Raw genomic sequence first — 27,307 nt, 5'->3', positions numbered from 1 at the left:
TCTAACGTCCCGCAAACTTGTCCGATCTCCCACGTATCGGCCGGCCGCGTACAACTCTGACTCCTGCAATGTTGAAACGTGCGGGCACTCTCATTCGAGGTGATCGGCGAACCACAGTCAAACACCTCGCTGCTCAACTGGTCGTCTCTGCTGGTAGTGTAGGCACACTCGTTCAGCAGTTGGTGTACTCTAAAGTATGTGCCTGCTCGTTTCCTCGTCAGCTGACAGAAAACCATACAGAGCAACCAAGGACCATTTGCACGGACTTTCTTGCGCCTTACGAGACTGATCGTGACAATTTTTTGTTGAACGTCGTCACAGGCGATTAAAAATGGGTTCATCGCCTTGAAACTGAAACAAAACGGCAATCCATGGAGTGGCGCCAGACCACCCCTCCTCTGAAGATGCGGCTGGTCTCGGCGGAGGTTCGATTTCTCCCTCGGGCCTGGTTCTGTGTGTTTGTCCTTAGGATAATTTAGGTTAAGTAGTTTGTAAGCTTAGGGACCGATGACTTCAGCAGTTACGTACCATAAGATTTCACACACATTTGAATATTTCCTCTGAAGAAAAAGTTAAAAGCCGGTAAAGTCAAGGCGACGGTCTTCTGGGTCTCTGAATGGGTTAATCTGTTTGATGTCCTCGCTCAAAGTGCAACGATCAACTCTATAGTGTATTGTGTAGTGTAAACACTCGTTCGACCTATGCTTGAGTATTGCTCATCAGTGTGGGATCCGTACCAGATCTGGTTGACGGAGGAGATAGAGAAGATCCAAAGAAGAGCGGCGCGTTTCGTCACGGGGTTATTTGGTAACCGTGATAGCGTTACGGAGATGTTTAGCAAACTCAAGTGGCAGACTCTGCAAGAGAGGCGCTCTGCATCGCGGTGTAGCTTGCTCGTCAGGTTTCGAGAGGGTGCGTTTCTGGATGAGGTATCGAATATATTGATTCCCCCTACTTATACCTCCCGAGGAGATCACGAATGTAAAATTCGAGAGATTCGAGCGCGTACGGAGGCTTTCTGTTAGTCGTTCTTCCCGCGAACCATACGCAACTGGAACAGAAAAGGAAGGTAATGACCGTGGCACGTAAAGTGCCCTCCGCCACACACCGTTGGGTGGCTTGCGGAGTATAAATGTAGATGTAGATGTAGATGTAGGATATTAAAGAAACGACTTCAGCGTATTCGCCGCCACGAAAATGCAAACGAACTCCTCCTCCTCCATGGCAACGCAAGGCCTCACACAAGTCTGCACACCCGAGAGGAGCTCACAAAACTTCACTGGACTGTTCTCCCTCATTCATCCTACAGCCCGGATCTCACACCTTCCGACTTCCATCTGGTTGACCCAATGAAGGATGCACTCTGCGGGAAGCAGTACGTGGAAGATGAGGAGGATATTGTTGAAGCAAGAAGTTGGCTGCGACGGCGACCAGTAGACTAATACTATGCGGGCACACAGGCCCTCCCGGTAAGGCAGCCACATTGAACGGAGATTATGTTGAAAAGTAGGGTTTTGTAACCAAAAGAGTTGGGAATAATATGGAGTATTGAAAACCTGAATACAACCAATCATCTTTCAGAAAAAATATAGTTTGTATTACTCATTGAGAGCCCTTCGTATTGCGATGTCGTGCCGTCGCTGCTGGTACAACTGAACATATCGGCGTTGTGCTGCCCTTCCATTGCATTCGCTAAATCCATACACCATGTGCGTATCCGGTAACTCTTGACCAGTAAACCTATACATACCGCTGCCTATCGCTGTTAAGGTTCATCCAGCACTGCCGGAAAAACAAATCTAAGAGAGAACCGAGCAATACTGAATGGAAGCTGGAGGGCGAAGAATACAGTGAGCATCGCTATTATCAGCAACAAGTACCGCTAGTCAAAGGAAATAGTTTGTTTGCAGACAAGATACATTTGCACTGCTGGGCAAGTATTATTAGCGCAAAACAAATCCAAATATGAATGGAGGGTACGTCGGCCGCGGTGGCCGTGCGGTTCTGGCGCTGCAGTCCGGAACCGCGGGACTCCTACGATCGCAGGTTCGAATCCTGCCTCGGGCATGGGTGTGTGTGATGTCCTTAGGTTAGTTAGGTTTAAGTAGTTCTAAGTTCTAGGGGACTTATGACCTAAGATGATGAGTCCCATAGTGCTCAGAGCCATTTGAACCATTTTGAATGGAGAGTAAGGAATCAAACGAAAGGAAATTACCATGTAATGATCCACCGGAGACCACGATTCCCTTACACCAAAATACTAGGAAAATATTACTGAGCAACATGCGAAATTTTTTCGGGTTCACCCGGTAATGAGACAGATCCTTGCTCTTTCAGGCATCGAACGCTACTCTTTTGTCGACGCTTTACGTGCAGTTCCACTACTGAGCGCTTAACCTATAAAATGCCACTGCTCCATACCGTGGTAATCGCTGTAGGAACACATCATTGGAAAACCCTAATTCGTACCATTTCACTCAACTTCCATGGTTAGTAATTAAATATGCGCATCAGCCTCACTGTTTCCCGAGGCAGAACATTAATAATTTCCCGTCACCTTGACAACACTCTAATTGTCTATGAAAACTGAAGATTTCGAAACTGGGTCCGATTTTACTTAGGTCATGTGTACTCTTTCCACTACCGGTACGTGGAAACAGCCCAACGTTGTTTAAGATTTACTGTCTAGAATAAAGGCAACCAAAATCGCTGACTAATTATTGTTGGCACTCGGTGGTGATAAGAACGTTTTCTGCGTACAAGACATTCATTACCCGCGTACCGAACGCAAGACAGCTCCTACTTCGCCTCTTTTTCCTCTTAAGGGGTGCATTGAAACTGCTTTCTCACCGTTGGCTTTTAGCGTGCACCCAGCCGCCACCCTTCTCCCCACTGCGCCCAGCTCTCCAAGGGCTTTTTTAACATCAGACTCCTCCAAGACCTTCATTTGGATCCTCTGCACCCTACGACTCGTCACTAAGACACAGGGCTCTGTGAATCTCAGTAGAACCCTCTTCTCTACCCACGCTCCTTTGATCTCACCTTCAGACTCCTTTTCAATAGTAAGATTAGAACTCTCCAAGCTTGCGCATTGATGAAATCTAATGCTGAGTCCTACTCATAAGAAAACTAAATTGTTTAACGAACAGTAACATTGAAAAGCGTGGCACTGCACTGGAACTGTCCTTTCGTCAACGGACAATGCTAGTTACGGTCTGTAAGATGAAATCCGAGGAGTACTGAAAAATTTATCTGTCATACAGTAAAGTTCTAATACAGAAAGTTTCAGAGAAGCAACATAACCGATTTCAAAGGGAAAAGGGGCCCGTATAAGTCTGGAGAAAATGTTGATTTTATACACCTTTTCCTCGGACAGCAACATAGATAGTTAATGAGAGGAAAGACACACTGGGACCCACATTTTTTTGGAAGGGAATGGAGAAATCATTAGCAAAAGAATCCATATACATTCTTCAATAACAACCTGCCCTTGAATGAAGTGACTATGTGTCCATAGTGTTGAAATTTGTTACAGGGCACTAGATCTGGGATCTTAAGGTCGACAAAATTGGCCATTACTTGTTGGAGCAAAGTGATTATTTTCTGTGGCTATTGAAACTCATCACTGTCTTCTTCACATTAGTGACAATGTGTCATTTCCGTTAGTCTTTTAAATAGTTAGTACCGATTACAGTAGAAGTGTAGACCTCAGCTCAAAACAAAAGTCTTACTCAAATTTAGGGTTGATTTGAGTACTTTGAACGTTGGTGATTACTTTCAGAACATTTTATTCTCGGGATTTCAATAGTGTCTGCGGTTTCTGGCCTGATATGATTTTAAAAAATCCTCCGAAGACCTAAATTAGTATAGCCGGACAGAGCATGAAATTCCTCCCTTCCAAATCTGTTTTGTTATTTGGGCATCAAAATAACTGATGATGGGCCATGTAGAGAGAATAAAGAGTACAGACTGGTAATGGCAAGGAAAGAATTTCTGAACAAGAGAAATTTGATATCATCGCATATAAATTTAATTCTTAGTGAATCCTTTCTGTAGGTATTTATCTAGAATGTAGCCGTGTACGGAAGTGAAACGTGTATCATAAATATTTTAGATAAGAAGGCAATGAAAGCTTTTGAAATATGGTGCTACAGAAAAGTGGTGAAGATTAGGTGGGTAAATAAGACTGCTAATGCGGAGGTGCTCTACCAAATAATACAGAAAAGAAATGTATAGCGTAACCTTTCTAGCAGAAGGGATCATTTGACAGAACACATGATGGGGCTTCACGTAAGTGCCAGTTTTGTAATGGAGGGAAGTGTGCAGGTAAAAATAGTAGAGGAAGGCCAATGGTTGTGTAAAGTAAGCAGATTTAGATGGGTATAAATTGAAGTAATTGCGCAGAGGTGAAGAGGCTTACAGAGACTCACCTAGCGTGGAGAGGTGCAACAAACTATTCTCTGGACTGAAGACCACAACACCAAGTACAACAGTTTATATTACTAGATTTTTGGTTATTCAGATGACTCCTCGACATTAATGTAATTTCCACTTCTGTACTTTTGTATTGTCTCCACTATAGTAACACTTGACAGTAGCGAGCCACTTCCACCTACAAAGTAAGTCAGTTAAACTGGCCGATTGTTACATGTTTTCCTTCACGATTCCATGCATTGTATAATAATATTTTATGTGAAACTGAAGCACCTCTCAGTGAATCAAATGTTCGGATAAATGCTTGATTGCATTCCTAAAAGTTATTTGAATAATGGCATTTAGCTCTGACGGTAAGATGTGACAGCCATGTGGAGAAAAAGCACTTATTGAACAATTTTTGGAGGTAGTAGGGTGTCCACCGCCGAAAATGCAAGTACGTCACACAGATCTTAACATCGCCATAGATGAAGACATAAGAGTAGCTCATGGTACGTTAGAATTCAGGATGCTAACCCTGATCCGGGTACGGATGACGTGTCCGTAGTTTCAGATTCCTTTCGAATTTATGAGGCCGTGGTAAGTCCGGAATGCGGGTGACTCATTCTCTCTAAGGTCGGTTTAAAAGACATCTGCGATAGGCCATAGTTGGGAGTATGAATCACATACTGAGTGAAACAGTCGAAAGTAAATGACATTGTTAACTGTTTTGAGTTATTGGTCTAGCAGATCGGCTATGGAGGCCACATGCATGAATTTGATAATGACAAATCATCTTGAAATTATAAATTTTATTAACAGTGTTGTTGTCAGCAAACAATTACCACATTGTTGAATTAATATGTAGAACAGATCGATCTATTACACTTCGTCTGCTAGGGTTTAACGAATCTGAACAGCAGTTTACTACTGAGGAATCCAATGTCTACTATAAGCGTGTACTGACTGGCAAATCATTCAACAGAACTGCACCTTTCACTCAGCGAACACTTCAAGGAAAACGATTTGTACCTGTTTAATACTACTGTAAATATTATACGGAAAGCAATTCAGTATTCTGTAGATTCCATTTTCAGTAACCTGTCAACTGAACTGAGAAATTTGTAATTTTAAATGTAAGTTCAAGAAATTCCTTGTGACACGTATTTCATTTTGTACATTAGTTCTCCACAGTGGTTTAGAGCACTTAGCTGTAATGTTTTATTTCTTATGCATAATGTCATAAATATTGTATTTTTTTGTTGGTAGCCATAGCAGCTATTCCTAGCAAAAAGGAGAAAGTTAAATAAGTCTGATTTGTTGATATTGCAGGGAAAGCTGTTACATAACACCTGAAGCGCTGATGATGAATCTGTGACTTCGAAATATATATTGGCGAAGTGAAAACGCTATTAAAAACGCAGTATATGGATTTTAGTATTAAGTTTTCCAAATAGTGTTTTTTATCATCATTCTGCGAATTAAGTAATGACTTTTTTCCATGACCAAGCAGCTTTGTCTCACACGTTCCCATGAAACACGAGAAAAATCTATAAATAGATATGCCTCTAGATATTTCTGAAGGAAAGTTAAGACTGGGTTCTAGAAAGGCAGGGGGTGTACGTTTTCTGTGGAGTGTGATCGGATGATAATTAAGTTTTTTTCCTATCTACGCGCAACACGTTACATTTATTTTCATTCAGGGTCAACTGTCAGTCTTTTTACTAAAAGTAGATCGTTTGCTTATCTTCCGCATTATTCTAAAGTCGTCTGTCGTTGCATACAACTGTATACACCAGAATCATTCGCAAAGAGCTCCACGGAGCTCCATACGTATTTCATCAGATACATATATCGTGAGCAATAGCGGTCCTCTAACGTTTTGTTGAGGTAGTCCTGAAATTACTCACTTCTGACGTCTTTTATCCTTTTAACAACTACCTACTAAGTTCTTTTTGTTAGGCAGTCTTGCATCCAGTAGCGAAGCTAGTCCGGTGTCCCTTAGGGTCGTATTTTGTTCATTGGACTACATCGAACATATTCCGTAAGTGCACAAACACGACATCACCCTGTGAGCCGAAATGTACGCTCTACTGTTTTCCATGGACGAGAGAAGTGAGCCGAGTTCCACAGGAGGTTGATGTCAGTGAAATTGTTCTGTAACCAAGTTTATGTTTCCGACGTCCGTGCATAAAAACGAAAATGATCTGCTCCTTCTACCAGTCGGTTGGAATCCTATGTTTGTGCTATCAGTGCGATCCAAGTTCTGTAGGCAACTAGCACAGTCACAGTGCACAGCTGTCTGCATCATATTTAGACGGAGATTCAAAGCCATGCGACATGAAAACACCGGTCAATTCTGAGAGACATCTTCGCAGAAAGATTCTACAGCTTTATGAACGTTAATGGAAGAGTATTGCGGCCAGAGGAGATTACTCTCGATGCCAGCAGAATGCCGGAGACATTCAGGAGTGCTAGTCCTGCAAGGTTCGCAGGAGAGCTTCTGCAAAGTTTGGAAGGTAGGAGCCGAGGTACTGGCGGAAGTAAGGCTGTGAGGACGGGGCGTGAGTCGTGCTTGGGTAGCTCAGTTGGTAGAGCACTTGCCCCCGAAAGGCAAAGGTCCCGAGTTCGAGTCTCGGTCCGGCACAGTTTTAATCTGCCAGGAAGTTTCAAAACACTCTCTTGCTTCGATGGGGTCGAGCTCCGTCTCGCATGAACCACATCTTGTCGAAATCAGGATCACTTTGGATAATGGGAATGAAATCATCTTCCAAAACCTTCACGTACCGTTCGGTAGTCACTGCCCCATCAAAGAATATCGCATCGGTTATTCCGTGGCTGGACAGTGCACACGAAATGCGATATCTCAATCCACCAAAGGCGCCAATTTTGCTTATTGAGGAACCCATCCAAATGGAAGTGGGCTTCGTCGCTAAACCACACCATATGGATTCCCATAATGCCCCGCGGCCAACCATGCACTTTGAATATCCTAACGCAGAAGTTATAACGACCTTATTTCGTGTAGTTCAATAATTGTCATCCTGTAATTGTGATGCACAAGGAGAAATAGACAACAGGGATGAACGACGGCTGCGAAGACGTGTACGGGCAAGTAGGCACGAAAATGTTGAGCAGCTGACCGTACAGATGAACCAAGGGGCTACCACTAGTGTCTCGTCAACGACCGTTCACCGAACGTTGCTGCATATGGGCCTCTGCAGCAGGCGCCTGGTTCTTGGGCACATGCTGACTGCTGTAATTTGCACGCCAATAGCGTGAAACGGACGTTCACTGAGTAGGGACAGGTGGGCTTTTCACATTAATCATGTTTTTTTGCTCCATCGGAAAGGCAGACGCTGGCGTGTACGGCGTGAAACGTCTGAATGCAAGCAAGGAGGGAGTTTTATGGTTTGGGGAATGTTTTCGTGGCATTCCTTGGGTGATTTCAACTTTCGTGAAGTACTATGGACCAGCAAAAGTACGCATCTGTCGTTCGGTACCATGTCCTCACCTACATGTAGTTTGCTTTTTCTCGGTGCGGTGGCAGCTACTGATAGGACAATGCAACGTGTCACACAGCTCGCAGTGTACGTACGTGGTTCGAAGAAATTTCTTCTCACTGAAGCCATATATTTTACCATAAATTCCTTTACGGAGTATATGTTTAGGACATGGTATTGGCCGGATGTAGTTCTCAGTGAGTTTACAGTACTCCGCTGGCGACCAAACTCCCCGGATTTAAAGTCAATGGAGAACGTGTGGGACCATCTCGATCGGACGTTCGCGCCATACATCCTCAACCGAGGAACCTAACGCAGCTGGCCTGGCTACAGCACTGAAGTCGGCATTGATCCACATCCCTGTCGGTGCCTTCCAAAACTCACTCACTCCCTTCCTGAATGTCTCGCAACAGACCACGCTGTAAAACGTAGTTAATCAGGCTTTTGACAGGTGGCTACATTAATGTGACTGGAGGGTGTAGTCGGAAACTATTTTGTGGAAGTCTGCTTAAAAAGTGTCAACAACCAGCTTAAAATGAGGAATCTGGGAATATATATTACAGCCCCTTAAGTATCTCTCCCGTAGAGATCAGAGGACAAGATTAGTCTAAATACAGCTTGCAGAAAGGTATTTAAGTAATCTTTCTTCCTGCGTTCCGTACGTGAATGGGACGGGAAGAAGTCCTAATAACTTTTACGGTTGACAGTACCCGCCACCATGAGCTACACAGTGATTTGCAGAGTATAGATGTAGATGCATTTGCCATAAATGATTGGAAAACTTAAGACTGCGGTGATTCGAACCACCGTGCAATGCTAGTGCAAGGTCCTAACCTCTGCGCCACCTCGTTCGCAAAGTAACAGAAGAAAGAATAAGGTGTCGGGATGGGGATGGAGACTGCGACTCTCAGCCGGTGACGGCAAAAGGAGAATCGTAGGAAGCAGTTGCGCGCTGCCGAGCTGTGCCACTTTGTCGTGTAACTGAGCGCTGTGCGAATTTGCACTGCTCTAATAGACTCTCTCCGGCGCTGAGTGGGAAGTCAATATTTGCGCGTGCGCAGTGAGGCGCAGTGCGGCGTGTCCGGAAGGGCTGGCCGCGCTGCTCCCGGCTGCCGGCGCGCCAGCCGCGGTTGCGCAAGCCACGAGCCGCGCCGCGCACGCACTGCATTTCACTTTCGAGCGCCGCCGCCTGCCGCCAGCCGCGCCGCCTGCCTCCGGGCACACCTTGGCCTCCACCCAAACACCGGTTCTCTCCCTCACAGCTAATGGCCAGGTCTGGCTGAGAAACCTCGCCTCTGGCCCGTCTACGTCCCGTGTCTGACCTCCTGCTACTGGGCTCTGTAGCCGGAGCGGTACGATGGTCCCGTAATCTGCAACCTGCTGCTCCTAGAAGATCGTCGTTTGCGAACTGAATATGTAAAACTTTTTTCTGTACGTTGTCCACAGCGTAAATACTGAAATTCCTTCTCACTGAAAACATATATTTTACCATAAACTCCATTACGTAGTATATGTTTAGGGCAAGTTATTGGCCGGATGTAGTTCTCAGTTTCGATACCGAGCAAGGGGCAGTGTTAAAGCACTGGACTCGTATTCTGGAGGACGATGGCTCAGATGCCCATCTGGCTATTTAGGCTTAGGTTGTCCGTGAGGAGGGCCGGCCGATGTGGCCGTGCGGTTCTAGGCGCTTCAGTCCGGAACCGCGCTGCTGCTACGGTCGCAGGTTCGAATCCTGCCTCGGGCATGGATGTCTGTGATGTCCTTAGGTTAGTTAGGTTTAAGTAGCTCTAAGTCTAGGGGACTGATGACCTCAGATGTTAAGTCTCATAGTCCTGAGAGCCATTTGAACCATTTTTGATTTTGTCCGTGAGGAGGCAATTGTCGGGTTGGTTCCAAGAAAAAGTGCAAGGCAAATTTCACTCCTCATGTTAATCTTCTCAGAGCTCGTGTTTCGTCCTTAATGACCTCGTTACAGACGAGACGTAAAACGCTAATCTTCTTTCCTTTTTGAGGTTCGGCGGCAAATTTTTTTAGTAATTTGACACTGTTGCTACTTTTACACTACTTGCCATTAAAATTGCTACACCACGAAGATGACGTGCTACAGACGCGAAATTTAACCGACAGGAAGAAGATGCTGTGATATGCAAATGATTAGCTTTTCAGAGCATTCACACAAGGTTGGCGCCGGTGGTGACACCTATAACTTGCTGACATGAGGAAAGTTTACAACCGATTTCTCATAAACAAACAGCAGTTGACCGGCGTTACCTGGTGAAATGTGGTTGTGATGCCTCCTGTAAGGAGGAGAAATGCGTACCATCACGTTTCCGACTTCGATAAAGGTCGGATTGTAGCCTGTCACGATTGCGGTTTATCGTATCGCGACATTGTCGCTCGCGTTGGTCGAGATACAGTGAATGTTAACAGAATATGGAATCGGTGGGTTCAGGAGGGTAATACGGAACGCCGTGCTGGATCCCAAAGGCCTCCTATCAGTAGCAGTCGAGATGACAGGCATCTTATCCGCATGACTGTAACGGATCGTGCAGCCACGTCTCGATCCCTGAGTCAACAGATGGGGACGTTTGCAAGACAACAACCGTCTGCACGAACAGTTCGACGACGTTTGCAGCAGCATGGAATATCAGCTCGGAGACCATGGCTGCGGTTACCCTTGACGCTGCATCACAGACAGGAGTGCCTGCGATGGTATACTCAACGACGAACCTGGGTGCACGAATGGCAAAACGTCATTTTTTCGGATGAATTCAGGTTCTGTTTACAGCATCATGATAGTCGCATCCGTGTTTGGCGACATCGCTGTAAACGCACATTCGAAGCGTGTATTCGTCATCGCGATACTGGCGTATCACCCGGCGTGATGGTATGGGGTGTCATTGGTTACACGTCTGGGTCTCCTGTTCATCGCATTAACGGCACTTTGTACAGTTGACGTTACATTCCAGATGTGTTACGACTTGTGGCTCTACCCTTCGTTCGATCCCTGCGAAACCCTACATTTCAGCAGGATAATGCACGACCTCATGTTGCATGTCCTGTGCGGGCCGTTCTGGATACAGAAAAAGTTCAACTGCTGCCCTGGCCAGCACATTCTCCAGACCTCTCACCAACTAAAAACGTCTCGTAAATGGTGGCTGAGCAACTGGCTCGTCACAATACGCCAGTCTTGATGGACTGTGGTATCGTGTTGAAGCTACATTGGCAGCTGTACCTGTACACGCCATCCAAGCTCTGTTTGACTCAATGCCCAGGCGTATCAAGGCCGTTATTACGGCTAGAGGTGGTTGTTCTGGGTAGTGATTTCTCAGGATCTATGCACCCAAATTGCGTGAAAATGTAAGCACATGTCATTTCTAGTATAATCTATTTATCCAATGAATACCAGTTTATCAACTGCATTTCTTTTTGGTGTAGCAATTTTAATGGGCAGTAGTGTATTTCTCCTTTATAGATTTTGCATAAGGTGTAAACTGTATTTATTCAGCTCAGCAGAGAACATGATGAAACTTCGCCCAAATGGGCACTGAGATCCAACAAAGTATGGGGGTTAATATGCAGGGTGTACATTAATAAAACCGACAAACTGCAGGGGCAGACTCCTCATTGGAAATGGAGGAAAAGAGGTCCTATTAACATGTGTCAGAAAATGCATCGTTGCCACGGTAGAGAATGCTGACGAATGACAGTTGCTCTGACCATGTGCCGTGTGTTCCTTGTGTGTTGTAGGCTGCAGGATTGATGCAGCGTACTGTAAGCATCAGAATGGACCGGCGCATGTCGGGAACAAGCCACGATGGTGTTTGTGTACGGCCAAGCAGATGGAAACGGTCGGCACAGCTATACTAAAATAAGTACCCTCACAGACACCAACTACATCATACAACACTCCTCCGCCCGAACCGGGCTCGGAAGGCCCAACGGTACTGACCGGCCGCCGTGTCATCTTCAGACCACAGACGTCACCAGTTGCCTGATTACTTTAATTTTAGTGTTACTATATAAGCGGCGAACATCAGCGGAGGGCCTATTCTTATTGTAGAGTTGCAATGGTGTCGGCTGCACGATAAGATGGCGGATTCTCGGCGTCGTCGGGTATGTGGCTAATGTGATAATTACTCACCAATGTTGGGAAAATCATTCACGCTTTCTCAGAATTTCACTGAACAATACCCGTCACTCGATGCCTCCGATTGGATTATAATTATCAACGCTTTTGTCGGTATTCTGCTGCGTTTTCTCTCATAACCCGCTAGCAGGCTTATAGAGATGTAGTCGGAGATTCTGGTCGCTTCGCTTGAGGTAATGGATGCCGGTTGTGTGCTACGTTATAGCCCAAGCCTCTAGAAGTTGTACATGTTCCATTGTAGAAGTACATGTTCCTAGATTCCAGTGCCTACATGTGGACAGATTCCTGCCTTTGTCTGAATATTTCGGGGCATATAGGATAAGGGCATATTCTAGTAAAAACAGTACCCTCCCCGACGGAAGCAAACCTTCCCTGGATATCTGGAATGAAAGAAATGTTCTTCAACCATTATCTGTGGATCCAGTTGACTCTACCAGATATCCAATTTGCAGTCTTCACTAGAGTTTGTTAGTGATCTTTGTTGACTCGTTCTACATCATTTCGATAAAAGAATCGTTCAAACGATCTATGGAACATGTAACTTACTAACTAACTGTTTTACTTTTCTTCTGCGTAATTTCAGTTTCTTTTTATGCCAGACCACTGCTATACATGTTCCAGTGTAGAAGTGCATGTTACTAGATTCCAATGTCTACATGTCGACAGATTCCTACCTTTGTCTGAATGTTTTGGAGCATCTAGGATAAGGGCATATTCTAGTAAAAACGGCCTTGATAAGACAATTAGAGTGTAGAGTCATCTTTGTGGTTTTCATGACGCTGAGAGACAAAGAGAAGAGAAAGACTAAACAAATGCCACCTCATTGGTATATTGGCTACCCCTCTCACATAGCAAACAGTTTATTTTCTTAGAAACGGGTGTGCTGGCGTTAGCTGTCGCCAGTTCCCCAGTCGATAAAAGAGGTTGGAAGAAGGTCGATAATAGACGCTGAATCAATCGCGCCTATCAGGAGAGAGGTCAAAGACAGGCTCGCAAGCAACGCTCCGCCAATACCCTCGCAACCGCCAGTATTTACACTACTGGTCATTAAAATTGCTACAGCAAGTAGAAATGCAGATGATAAACGGGTATTCATTGGAGAAATATATTGTACTAGAACTGATATGTGATTACATTTTCAGCAGTTTAGGTGCACAGATCCAGAGAAATCAGTACCCAGAACAATCACCTCCGGCCGTAATAACGACCTTGATTCGCCTGAGCATTGAATCAAACAGAGCTTGGATGGCGTGTACAGGTACAGCTGCCCACGCAGCTTCAACACGATACCACAGTTTATCAAGAGTAGAGACTGGCGTATTGTGACGAGCCAGTTGCTCGGCCACCATTGACCAGACGTTTGCAATTGGTAAGAGATATGGAGAACGTGCTGGCCAGGGCAGCAGTCGAACATTTTCTGTATCCAGAAAGGCCTGCACAGGACGTGCAACATGCGGTCGTACATTATCCTGCTGAAATGTAGGGTTTCGCAGGGATCGAACGAAGGGTAGAACCACGGGTCGTAACACATCTGAAATGTAACGCCCACTGTTCAAAGTGCCGTCAATGCGAACAAGAGGTGACCGAGACATGTAACCAATGGCACCCCATACCAGGACGCTGGGTGATACGCCAGTATGGCGATGACGAATACAAGCTTCCAATGTGTGTTCACCGCGATGTCGCCAAACATGGATGCGACCATCATGATGCTGTAAACAGAACCTGAATTCATCCGAAAAAAATGACGTTTTGCCATTCGTGCACCCAGGTTCGTCGTTGAGTACACCATCGCAGGAGCTCCTGTATGTGATGCAGCGTCAAGGGTAACCGCAGCCACGGTCTCCGAGCTGATAGTCCATACTGCTGCAAACGTCGTCGAACTGTTCGTGCAGACGGTTGTTGTCTTGCAAACGTCCCCATCTGTTGACTCAGGGATCGAGACGTGGCTGCACGATCCGTTACAGTCATGCGGATAAGATGCCTGTCATCTCGACTGCAAGTGATACGAGGCTCTTGGGATCCAGCGCGGCGTTCCGTATTACCTTCCTGAACCCACCGATTCCATATTCTGCTAACAGTCACCGGATCTCGACCAACGCTAGCAGCAATGTCGCGATACGATAATCCGCAATCGCGAGAGGCTACAATCCGACCTTTATCAAAGTCGGAAACGTGATGGTACGCATTTCTGCTCCTTAGACGAGGCATCACAACAACGTTTCACCAGGCAACGCCGGTCAACTGCTGTTTGTGTATGAGAAATCGGTTGTAAACTTTCCTCATGTCAGCAGGTTGTAGGTGTCGCCACCGGCGCCAACCTTGTGTGAATGCTTTGAAAAGCTAATCATTTGCATATCACAGCATCTTCTTCCTGTCGGTTAAATTTCGCGTCTGTAGCACGTCATCTTCGTGGTGTAGCAATTTTAATGGCCAGTGGTGTAGATCGCCGACGCGGACTTGAGAGGCCAGTCAGTCACAGTCAGTCATCCAGTAATTCGCAGTTGGAGTCGGAGTCGCAGTCAGTCACACCCTCAAGCTCAGGCACAATTCTAGTTGGTGTCTGTCAATTTACATCACAGGCTACGAGAGTGTAGTGCTAATATCGGGATTTTTACTTCACCAGCATTGAGGCGAACGTGGACTATTACGGAAGAGCTTGTACCACAACACATGGACTAGCTTAAAGATAAGAAGCTTTCTGTTCTGATAAATAAAGAACCCTGTTAATACAGTGCAGCTGTGTTGTAGGAAGAGGATACCAGCTTCTAGACAACATTACCACCTTGCTTCCCCTGGTACAAGACTCTACAGTGGCAACGACGACACAAAAATGGAAGCTGAATAAGAGACAGGCGAAAAGGCTACTGGCGGTGTAAATTGACTTTTGAAGAAAAAATTTGTGGAATTTCAAGGTGGACCAGTTGAAAAATTATACAAAGTGTAGTCATAGACATCGGGGTCTGCATGAGACGCTAAGAGGGGGAACTTGAGCGGCCCCTCCTTCCTTGGACGCTGGAGTACAAAGTTTGTATTGATTACAGAACTCTCATACACTTTTAGAAGTGAATAACTATCCCTCTCCACCCCCCACCCCCACCCCTCCATGATGTATAAATTTGTATGGACGCCTATGGTCATAATTTTAATTATAAGGTCGAAAAATTAAAGTTAACTACTTATTTTCTGTTTATTTGAACGTTTGGCACTTAACACAGGTTATTGGAGATAGGGAACTTCACGTGACTATTTTTCTTCTTGGCAAACAGTGTTAGTAAAAATTTTTCTCAGCAGCGATTCACGTCAGTGTTTGCGACTACTGAAGGACTTGCAGTCGGAAACCTAGCTTATTTCTATATCCATATAGTGCGTCCATGCAGCTGCAAACCAACCTAAGTATTTGTCACGACCGATTTCTACTTTAGTTACAAATTTCATGTTACTTATATCTGTATCACAAATATGAGAGTAGTGATTCTTCCTAGAACAACGGTTCTTAACCGTTACCGAAAGCACATTTTCTGAGGGTTCGTCTGATCTCAACCGAAAACGTTTTTAACTATTCTTCTCAGTCATAAAGAAGGAGATACAACAAACTGGTATGAACACTAAATTTAATTTCACAAGTAGCCAAGATACGCACAGCAATAATTAGGCAAAATAGACTGGAACTTAAAGAAGACCAATTTGCTTTTAGGTCAAATATAGAGAGAAGTCATCATAGTACTCAAGAGCTTTCTGGAGAGGACATTTGGAAAATAATATACTTGACAGCTTTAGCTTCGAGAAATACCTTATGATCTTGAAAGGAATATATATATATATATATATATATATATATATATATATATATATATATATATATATATATATATATATTGGAAAGGTAGGAGAACAGAAACCAAACCATGATGATGTGGATTAATGGAAAGCAACAATACTGAAATGCCAGGGTTACTCTTTGTCAGTGACAACGTGTAAAAGGTCTAGAACTTTTTTAGGATGAAGTCAGGTACGATGTATCCCTTTTTGAGGAATGTCCCTTTTTTTACTGGAAGTTAGTTCGAGGAATGGGGAATAGAGATCGGAGGGCGTGGTAAGCTTATTTTGTTAAAATATTAGGGGAATTAGAGGTAAAATAAAGTAGATGAATTGTTAATAGTTCTTGACATTGACATTATTTGGATCTTACATCATCATTTATATAGCGAAGAAAAACAAAGGCTTCCGTTCGAGAGGTCCATCTTTTCTGATTTCTATGCAAGGAGTTTGTTGCAGTAGGGAGGAGAAGCATTTATGCCAAATGCAATGTTCCGTTTAAAAGAGCTGACATATCAAAACATCATAAAGATCAAATATTTGAAGGTTGTCTAGAACAGTATAAATTTTCTAGGAAAAAAATTCTTTCATTGTATGGATGATGATGTTGGCTTGTGAGGTGCTCAACATCAAGGCCATCAGCGCCCGTTCAAGTTCCCAATCTTTCCAGTTATAATCCCGCCGCTTCCAAAATGATGATGAGGATAACACAAACACCCAGTTCACGATCGGAGAAAATCCCCGACTCGGCCTGGAATCGAACCCGGGACCCCGTGATCCAGAGGTAGCAACGCTAGCCACTAGATAACGAGCTGCGGACCCTTTCATTGTAGAGCTCTACAGTTCCGCCAGTTTAGATTACTGCATTTTCCTCTGACCTGACGCTGGGATAGGCCCTGTTCTTAAGAAATACTTGAAGTTGATTTCTGTGGTAATTTCGGTATAAAATATCTGACCAATTATCGAGAGAAAAGGACCTTAATAGATTTATTTGAATCTTACAACCTGGCACAGAAAGTGCAGTTTCTAACTGGAGTTCAGGGAAACAGCAACGTTGTCATAGACAATATCTTCACAGACTGTTATTTAGTTGAGGGGCACAGTATGTCAAAAATTAGTAATGGTTTGACATACCGTAATCCACAGAGAGTAATACTGAAAGGAATCAAATCAAAATCATATATCAAAGTAATGACCAAAAGATTTCGAGATATGAGTCCATCTATAATACAGATATTGAAAGCCAATAGCGAATGGCAAACTTGGAAACATGGGTACAATACCAAGAATTTGAACGATAAATAAAATACATCTCTTCGGAAATTTATCATTTCTTTGAGAGCATTTCCCATCAAAAAATTGCAGGTCTTTAAGGACTACTAATAAGCAACCGACTTGAATAACTAATGACAGTAGCCGGCCGGGGTGGCCGAGCGGTTCTAGAAGATACAGTCTGGAACCGCGCGACCGCTACGGTCGCAGGTTTGAATCCTGCCTCGGACATGGATGTGTGTGATGTCCTTAGGTTAGGTAGGTTTAAGTGGTTCTAAGTTCTGGGGGACTGATGACCTCAGAAGTTAAGTCCCATAGTGCTCAGAGCCATTTGAACCATTTGAACTAATGACAGTAGCTTGTCATGTGAGAGGAAATGGGAAAGAGAAAAAGATTAAGTTGAATCAATTAACAAATCACTAAAGAGTGAATACCCCAACAGCCACGATGAAACTTTGAGTCGGATTATGACGATCGTTGCAACAGGTATTAGTTCTGTACTCAGAATCTATGTAATAACTTTATCAGGTATGGTGAGTTTTCTGAGAGACTGAAATACTTGTTAGTGAAACAACTCTATAAAAACGTTGAAAGGCATAATATAGACAATTACGGACCAATTTCTTTGACATCAGTGTTTTCTAAAGTTTTTGAGAATGCAATGTATGAAACAGTCACATAATTTGCTGTTAGACGCGTATTTTGTCTCCAGGAAGGGAGTAAGCACAGGATATGAAATTTATTCTTCTGTGTGTGAAGCAGGTTTAAACGACAGATAGAAGACAGTGGTTATTTTCTTTGATTTACCAAAAACATCTGACTTCAGCCCTCGTCAGATCAACTCTATTTCCAGACTGAAGGAAACACTTCACGGCATTCGCTTCAGAACTACTACAAATTCGTCGGGCAATAGACCGCGCCGCTCGAACTGCCAACACAACTGGCACTGCTAATAGTACCCTACGACTTACACATCGCTGGCAACGGGTTATACACAATGCTGGTGACTACTCTGAAGGTCAGTAAAACTTTGAAACACGTATCTATTTTGTACGAGCTGTAAATAAATAGTTGCCACTATTAAAGTTCCAACCCTCTTACTTTTGCATAAGTTAAAACGTTGTGGAAATAGGGTAACAGCTCAACAGCGCTTCACTTCGCATTTGGAACGTAGGAATCGGAACGTAAAGTTCCTGTGTCAACAAACTGGGAAATCTTTTTTATCTGAGTAGGGTTTTGTAAACTGGGGGTACCACATGGTTCTGTTTTGGACCCATTTCTTCTCCTGATATACAGGATTTAACGGGTATAAGTGCAGATATTTCTATTGATGACTGAGGATGGTGTACTGAACGACATTACATGAGCATTTACGTCATTTTCAGGTTAATAATTATAGCCATTACTGGTTGTATGTCTTTAAATTTTTTAGTATCTTCAAGTACAGCTGGCCGGAGTGGCCGAGCGGTTCTAGGCGCTACAGTCTGGAGCCGCACGACCGCTACGGTCGCAGGTTCGAATCCTGCCTCGGGCATGTATGTGTGTGATGTCCTTAGGTTAGTTAGGTTTAAGTAGTTCTCAGTTCTAGGGGACTGATGAATTCAGAAGTTAAGTCCCATAGAGCTCAGAGCCATTTGAACCAAGTCATGTGGCAAGAAACATGCCATTAATGCTTATTTTCCCCTGGGCAACAAACAGGTCAAGGGCTGAAGTGTGGACACTTCAATGCAAAACGGTTAGTCTATACTGACACGCGTAGTTCACTTAGTGGTGCAGCACAACCGTGCAGAAAACATCAGGTCGTAATGTTTGTGGTGTGCTGATGGGAGGACTGTTCTACACAGAGAAAAAACAACCATGACACTAGTGTGTTTGCATATGAAGGTACTACATATAAAAATATCTGCACTTATATCTTTTACATCCTTTATGTCAATGATATGACAGTAAACACGACAAATGACTCAGATAACATAATCGTTATTATGATAGATGTGAAACACAACACAGTTGATGTGGCTTGTAGGATAGCTTCAGAGACGAAACTCTTGTAGAAGCGAAGTTTTATTGTCCCAAGACAGTCAAAAAGTCACTGAGGTCGATCATTATAAATTCTTAGAACTGAGAATAAATGGAAAGCTTTCTTGAAATCATCATGTTAGAGCTCCTGGTAAAACTGAATGCCTCTGTCTCCACTGTAAGTATAATCTCCACTGTCTCTGACATCGAAACGTGAAGGCATGTTTATTTTGTTCACTTTCATTATCTCCAATGGCGCCATATTTTGAGGTAACTCTGTGAACTCATTCTTAATCTAGAAAAGGGCGTCAGGCTGACTGCAGTGTCAGCTCGTAAAGCTAGTATACGCCGTTGTCAAGGGTCTCGGACTTCTAACTCTAACAACCCTGCATATATATATTCCGTCATGAGATCTGTTTTTCAAATTATTGAATAATTACAAAGCAACTGTAAGATTCATTCAGTGAGAACGACATGAATTTGAATAACAGTTCCTTAAGCATTTTACAGAAAGGTGCGCACTATTCTTCAGGTTTCATTTTCAATGAGCTTCCAGCAGAAATGAAGATGTTGAGTTATGAACCCCAAGTATTTAAATCTAAGTTCAAAAGTTTCCTTATGGCACATTCCTATTCCGCACAGGATTCCCTCACATTTGTTGAGAACTTTTCTTTGTAATGGCTTAATTTTTTGTACACTGTTTCACAATTTTTCGAGTATTATTTCATTTTTTTATGATTCTATCTTTTCTAGTTGCAATACCTATATTTTTAGTTCATCTGTGACTTCCTATAGCTCATGTAGAGGCTGCGATTTTTGGTAGTATAATGCTTGCTTGTGTTTTATTGAAGTTAAGTGGAAATGGCATTTTTCATGAAGTGCAAAATTTTACATTTGCCAATCTTTGCACCACACTGAAAACTTATCAATACCCGACTGGATATTTGAGCAAATTTTTTCAGCAAAACTTAATGACAGATATCTTCATCACCTGCGAAAAATCTGAGGGTACCACTGATAGTTTCCGCAAGATCATTAAAATACAACATGAACAACAAAAGTCTTAACACACTTCCCTGGGACACACCCAAAGATAGTTCTACATCTTTCGATGAATCTCCATCCAAGATAACAATATTTGAATTCCCTACCAAGAAATCCTCAATACAGTCAAAAATTTCGCGGGATACCCTATACGATCGTACTTTGGACAATAAACGTAGGTGTATTGCTGAGTCAAATACTTTCCGGAAATCCATAAGTATTGCATCTACTTGATTGCCTTGATCCATGGCTTTCAGGATGTAATGTGAGAAAACTGCGAGTTGTGTTTCACATCATCGAAGTTTTAGGTACCCATGTCGGTTGGTATGGAAGTCTTTATTCTGTCCGAGATACCTCACGTTTTGTGAGAGATTCTTCGATAATAGTGTGCTACGGTAGTCGTTGAAGACTTCAAACGTTGCACTTTTGACAGCTAAACAACCAAACGCGTTTCGTTCAGCATCTCCCTATCTATTGCCTTATGTGCTGCTTTACCCGTATTATGCAGTATTCTCTGTTCCCTCAGAACTTTCTGTATAGTGACTACATACCATGCATTTTGGAACCTTTCCCATCGAGTAAAGATGGCGCTCTATGGTACTATGGGATAATTCCGTTATCTCTGCCAATTCCTTTGTCGTTTGACGTGGATCTTCGTGAATAACCTTATTCAGTCACTCCTCATCCAACTGAAGTGGGCGTCCAGTGCGATCTATGTCTCTGAGGTCAATATTGCCGTCTTCGAACCGCTTATAACAATTATCAACCGTGCTGAGAGGCATCACTTCTTCGCCATACACTTCAAAAATGTCTCAAGCAGCTTCTGTGGCTTTGCCATCTTAGTTAAACCCAAAAAGCAGAAGATATCGAAAATGCTCTTTTTTGTCGACCTGGCGCAAAATTTTATTGGCCTGAAAAGAACAGCAAGCATGTCAGCAAAAAAACACTAAACACACTATTTTGTAGGACACATAATTCTCTATCGAATAACATAAAGTACATTGTCAAAAGAGTTTATTTTTTTCATGCAAATTTTTCACTAAAAAAAAGAGCTTTTTAACCGACCTTAATAAATAGCCCTTATTTTTAAACAGAGGAATGTAGTTTGACAGCCACAAAATTCGAGGGGAGGTCTTCACTTGTCTACAACTCGACACGAATCTACAAGCTGACATAACGAGACTTGGCCTCCTGTAGCTGCAGGCCTACAGTCGACTCGAATTCCGATCTTGTGGACTTAACACCTTCCAGCCAGTGGGTCACCTCCAAGTCTGCTTCCACTCGTTGTCAGCCTCATACCCTGGACGGCTTTTCTTCGAGACTGGGACCCCCAAGCTGCTCACCCACATTCGCCTGTGTGGTCATACAATCGCTGTCTGCCTCTACTTTTAAGAGCAGGCATTACTGCTGAGAGCTGCTATCCCGTAAGGGTCTATAGTGCGATTCTGCTCTTTCCGGCGTGTCCTACCTTGTGCTAGGAAACTATGTCCAGTCGGTGCACGCACCACCCAGGCAGCTGAACGTCCCTTGCGTTAGTGCCCTCCGTAAGTCGATAACGTCATCGTTTATCAGGGTACATGACACTCCAAGCGCACAGAAACTACAGGCAGCTTTCTAGACTAAGCACCTCCACACTCATTGTGTATAGCATGCACCTGGGAGGACGTTGGCACCGCCAAGCACAGCTAATACTGTTGTAGTTTGGTCACTAACAAACTGAATGTTTAATCGATGAATGGTATGTCGGACTGCAACCAGACAACCACCTGCAACTTCACTATTACCCTGCCCAGTGTGATGAACTACCAGCTTCCTGATACTTAAAACCCAATTCCACGATCCACCATAGTGTCTACCCACAGTGGGCCGTTACACACCCAACATTTCTCATGCTAGAAAAGGAAGACCATACACAGTTTTTGTTGCAGTCAACATTCCTCTCGCCTGTCAAACATCATGTTGTCAGTTACGAATGGATGCCCTGCGTCCCTTTGAGTCACCTTCACCTCCGTCCCTTCACATGATAATGTCTCGTTTCACTCGATCATGACAATGTTGGTCTGGGTTGGCAATCGGTCCAACACTTCTTTACGCAGAGGACCACTCACAGACGTTAAAAAAGGCAATATCACGCGCTATTTCCCTTGGCTAGCACCATATCACTCATTTCACATTGGGATCCCATATCCTGGGGGGCATCCAGTTGTCCCCTCTGCCCATTCATGTGATAACGTGTCCTTTTTCTCTAGTTTGACAGTGTGAGTTCCCACCTGTTCGACGCTTTTCAACAGCAGAATACTCGCCGGGCGCCAAGAATTTTTATTCTTCTTACGTACAATATGAACTGCTTGGGTGCCACGGGAAGTCCGTCGCTTGTGGACGCTCGTCGTTCATGGCGGATGGAAGAGGCCCTTCCTCGGTGTGTGGCCAGGTGCTTGTTGCATACCGGCGACGTGACATCCAGGGGTGCGAACATTACAAGTCGTAGGGTAAGTTTTGTCTCGTGTGTTCCTAAATTTCCCTGGGACCCAAACTGACCTTCCTCAAGTCGGCTTCCACCAGTTTTTGTGTTCTCCAGTAAATAATTCGTGTCAATATTTTGCAACCATGACTTACCAGTCTGATGGTTCGGTAATATTCACACTCGTTAGCATCTAAATTTCTTCGAACTGGAATTATTACATTCTTCTTGAAGTCTGAGAATATCTACATCTACTTTTATGCTCCGCAAGCCACCCAACGGTGTGTGGCGGAGGGCACTTTACGTGCCACTGTCATTACCTCGGCCGGCCGCAGTGGCCGTGCGGTTAAAGGCGCTGCAGTCTGGAACCGCAAGACCGCTCCGGTCGCAGGTTCGAATCCTGCCTCGGGCATGGATGTTTGTGACTTCCTTAGGTTAGTTAGGTTTAACTAGTTCTAAGTTCTAGGGGACTAATGACCTCAGCAGTTGAGTCCCATAGTGCTCAGAGCCATTTGAACCATTTTGTCATTACCTCCCTTTCCTGTTCCAGTCGCGTATGGTTCGCGGGAAGAACGACTGCCGGAAAGCCTCTGTGCGCGCTCGAATCTCTCTAATTTTACATTCGTGATCTCCTCGGGATGTATAAGTAGGGGGAATCAATATATTCGATACCTCATCCAGAAACGCACCCTCTCGAAACCTGGACAGCAAGCTACACCGCGATGCAGAGCGCCTCTCTTGCAGAGTTTGCCACTTGAGTTTGCTAAACATTTCCGTAACGCTATCACACGTACCAAATAACCCTGTGACGAAACGCGCCGCTCTTCTTTGAATCTTCTCTATCTCCTCTGTCAACCCGACCTGGTACGGATCCCACACCGATGAGCAATACTCAAGTATAGGGCGAACGAGCGTTTTGTAAGCCACCTTCTTTGTTGATGGACTACATTTTCTAAGGACTCTCCCAATGAATCTCAACCTGGCACCCGCCTTACCAACAATTAATTTTATATGATCATTCCACTTCAAATCGTTCCGTACGCATACTCCCAGATATTTTACGGAAATAACTGCTACCAGTGTTTGTTCCTCTATCATATAATCATACAATAAAGGATCTTTCTCTCTATGTATTCGCAATACATTACATTTGTCTATGTTAAGGGTCAGTTGCCACTCCCTGCACCAAGTGCTTATCCGCTGTAGGTCTTCCTGCACTTCGCTGCAATTTTCTAATGCTGCAACTTCTCTGTATACTACAGCATCATCCGCGAAAAGCCGCATGAAACTTCCGACACTATCTACTAGGTCGTCTCATGTATCTAGGTCACTTCATGTATCTTGCACACCAGATAAACTAATTCTGTCATGGCTTGCTCTCCCAAGGATCTCAATAATTGCAAGGGAATGATGTCTATCCCAGGGGTCATTTTTTTACATAGTTCTTTCAGCACTCTGTCAAATTCTTTTGGCAATATCTTACGTCCCATCTCATCTTCACCTACTTCCGCTTGCTTTTCTCGTATAATATTGTCCTCAAGTTTCTTTCCCTTATATAGACCCTATACGTTTTCCTTCCATTTATCGTTTTTCCTTTTTTTTATTTAGTACTGGCTTGCCATACGAGTTATTGCTATTCATAAAAATGCTTCTCCTTTCCACAAAGGTTTCTTTAATTTTTCTGTAGCCAGCATTTATCTTTTCCCTAGTTATGTATGTTTCTGCGGCCTTGCTTTTGTACTCTACCAACTGCTGCTTAGAAATTTTGCATTTTCTATCAGTCTCACTTTTTAAACGTCTGTATTCCCGTTCGCCTGCTTCATTTGCTGAATTTTTGATTTTTACTCATTTCTTCAGTTGCTGTTCTTACACCTTTACACATTTATTATAAGCTCACACCCACTGAGTGTTGTTCAGATTATTTCGCATGCAGTTTCAGTTTCAGTCTCCATGGATTTATCGATGAGTTTCTTGTCTACTGCAACAAATACACTCTTCGATTTACCGTGAGCCTATCTTTTCGATATACGCTTAAAGTTTCCCCAAATATCTGACTGCTGTCAGTTTCGGTTTTTAACAAGCTTTCTGATATTGTGTTACGTGAACCCCACTGCGTTTTAGGAGCGCTTCCAACTCTGGATTTTGCTGCAAATGCTTTGCCAATTAATCACTACGATTTTAATACTCTTGCCTGGAGGTGGAACTTCTTTGGATCTTATAATAATACTTCCGTGTCTACCACAGCCATCGTAATCTGCGCTGGGACATTTTGTTGCGAAGGCTTCGACAGTTTACCATTGGGATTTTAATTCTTTCGCCAGTGGAGGGCATTTCTCTGGGTCTTATATTAGTACTTTCGGGTCCGCTATAGCTATCATTACTTAGAACGGATGGAGAGTTGCCTTATCTACCTACGAAGTTGCCTCTGGTGTGAAGTGCGCACATGACCAATTTACAGGGATCCTGCAGCTCACAGCCCTACTGTGTAAGTACAGGAAGTTGCAGCCTAGTTAGTCAGAGAACACTCGAACTCTCTGTTTCTGTTCCTGCACTCAACTAAGAACCAGGTGGGATGACCAATTCTAGATACAATGCTGTAAATTGTGAGCTTCGTTGAAACTCCGTGAGCAGGACTGGTCTTCTCAACCTTCTTTGCCAGTCGCTGTAATGATCCAAGTATGACATGGATCGAGAGATGACAGGCATCATTTGCTCCAAAGTGTGGAACAATCTGCTGTTGATTGCACTCTATTCCCTCAACGACTTCGGGAATAGCCTCTTCAGTAAGTTGAATAAGGCCCCAAGACACACACACTGAGTGTACTTAGTGTCCCTTCCCAATCCTTGCTGCCGCCGATTAATGGACACCTACCCTTCTGCGTTTGCCTTCTATTGACACACCGAGCGACGTGACGCAGTAGTTAGCACAGCGGATTCGTATTTGGTAGGATGACGGTTCAAATCCACGTCCAGCCTTCCAGATTTAGGAATCCCGCAATTTCCCTAATTGCTCCAGATAAATGCCTTCATGGTTCCTTTGAAATGGGCACGGCCGATTTGCTTCCACATCCTTTCCTAATCAGAGCTTGTGCTCTGTCTCTAATGACCGCGCTATCGATGGGACGTGAAATTCTGATCTTCCTTCCTTCCTCTTGACACAGGACACAGCAGGTGACGTGAGTCTCACTGGCTCAATTTCGGTTTCAGTGGAAGACAGCACCTCGAAGGTATTGGCTAGGGGGATGGGTGTATCACGCTGAGTTCTCCCTCGTCCATGTCTCCCCTGTAAAGGACTCCTAGCCCTACCAGTGACACTCACAGTCAAGTGGTCGAATAATGATAGATCCCGTACCTACTGTAGAGGAGACAAGACGAAGTGACTATCACGATTTACCATTTTCACATGCATCATAAGAAGCTGAAGAAAAAATGGAGAGACTGATTCTCATATGTCGATCTTTTGATGAGCAACTTCATTTGTACACAAGTAATTGAACGGATTTCTCTTCTACTATTTTTTACAGATTGTGTCACTTTCTGCCGAATATTATAACGTAAAGCGCAAAAATCACAGTCTCAGTCATAAAACGGCTTCAGTGATCATCCCTCCTCTAAAGAAGATAGAAAGTTCAGAGTTAATGAAAGGACAGTTTTCGTAAAACTATGCACCACGACAAGGTCGTCAGAGAAGGAGAGCAAGTTTCAGTTGGAAAAGGATGTGGAAGGATAAGGTCTGCACTGTTTTCAAAGGAATCATTTCAGTGTACGCCAGAAGCGATTTAAGGACATTACGGAAAACCTAAATCCGAATTATGAACGAATGTTTGAACCCTGGTCCTCGGGAATGCGAGTCTGTTGTGACGATTGTGCAAGCACGGTGGGTGTTAATGTATCATCGATATGGCCGTTTGAGCGATGGAGCACCAGCTCCAAAAATTGGAGTAGGTGGTCGTCCCATGGAAAAAGCTATAGCAGCATTGGCCAGAAGTGGTTTGTGAAGAAACATACCAAATCTAAATCTGTACTTGCCGTATTCAGCCGTAGTATCCTATCCAATGCGTACCTACGTCGACATCTATACTCCACAATATACATTGCGGTGCGTGGTGCGGATGCTTTCGGCACTACTACTATTTTCTCCATATTCTGTTCCAATCGCCAATGGGAACAACTGCCGGTAGCCTCGGTATGAACTCTAATTTCTATTATTTTTATGACGTTAATCTTCCCCGGGACGTGTGCGGCGGGGAGAAGAATATTGTCTCACTCTTTTACGTATCCTCTGGGAATTTTAAAAATGATCTCACTGCTGTGCGGAGCTCCTGTCTTGTAACGTCTGTCACTAGAGTTTGTTGAACATCTTCATAGCGCTCACTAAACGAATCCGTGACGAAACGGACTGAACATTCTCTATCAGCTCTATTAATCCCACCTGGTAACTGTTCCTGACCAACGAGTACCACTTAAATTTCGATCGAACGAATGTTTTGTAAGCCATTTCTTTCGTGGATGAATTACCTTTCCATAAGAGTCTTTCAGTGACTCCTAGCCTGGTATCTGCTTCACTACAACAACTTTTCGTCGCTTTAAGTTGGTTACTCCTACATATTTTATGGTTGTTACTGT

The 27,307-nt window shown here is 43.8% G+C and overlaps 1 non-coding gene across 1 annotated transcript; it reads left to right on the top strand.

Annotated features, from left to right (window-relative positions):
- The first annotated feature begins 6,985 nt into the window (after positions 1-6,985).
- On the top strand, positions 6,986-7,060 carry Trnas-cga. The gene has a single exon. It is a non-coding gene; the product is annotated as a tRNA-Ser (tRNA).
- The last annotated feature ends 20,247 nt before the right edge of the window (positions 7,061-27,307 follow it).

The sequence above is a fragment of the Schistocerca piceifrons genome, chromosome X, assembly GCF_021461385.2.
Source record: "Schistocerca piceifrons isolate TAMUIC-IGC-003096 chromosome X, iqSchPice1.1, whole genome shotgun sequence".
In the NCBI taxonomy this organism is placed as follows: domain Eukaryota; kingdom Metazoa; phylum Arthropoda; class Insecta; order Orthoptera; family Acrididae; genus Schistocerca; species Schistocerca piceifrons.
The sequence above is the reverse complement of the archived record's forward strand: the minus strand, read 5'-3'. Positions and strand labels throughout refer to the sequence as shown.